The 250-nt window shown below is 74.4% G+C and overlaps 1 protein-coding gene across 2 annotated transcripts in view; it reads right to left on the bottom strand.

The window, feature by feature from the left end:
• Window positions 1–250, bottom strand: part of LOC102753546 (chromosome unknown open reading frame, human C9orf72) — a 21,541-nt gene extending 21,291 nt beyond the window's left edge. For both annotated transcript variants that reach the window (XM_006773728.2, XM_015570472.1), the window contains exon 1: window positions 226–250. The gene's annotated coding sequence lies outside the window, so the exon portion shown is untranslated. The remainder of the gene's footprint in view (window positions 1–225) is intronic.

Here is a 250-nt window from a genome sequence, read left to right as displayed (position 1 = left end):
CCCCCGCCCCTGCTCTCGGCGCTGCCGCCGCTGCCGGGAAGCCGGGGGCCCGGATGCAGACAACTCCACTGGTCTCCGGGCAGGGAAACCCGAGGCCCGGGTTAGGGCACGGAAGAGAGGGGAAAAGAGAGGAAAGGCGAACCCGGGGGACAGCCCCCGCCTCCGCCCCGCGCGGTCCCGTCCCCCGACCCCAGACAGACGGCGCTCCGCGGGCTTCTCACTCACCCACTCCCCACCGCCTCCGCCTCCG

The sequence above is a fragment of the Myotis davidii genome, unplaced genomic scaffold (assembly GCF_000327345.1).
Source record: "Myotis davidii unplaced genomic scaffold, ASM32734v1 scaffold987, whole genome shotgun sequence".
Lineage (NCBI taxonomy): Eukaryota > Metazoa > Chordata > Mammalia > Chiroptera > Vespertilionidae > Myotis > Myotis davidii.
The sequence above is the reverse complement of the archived record's forward strand: the minus strand, read 5'-3'. Positions and strand labels throughout refer to the sequence as shown.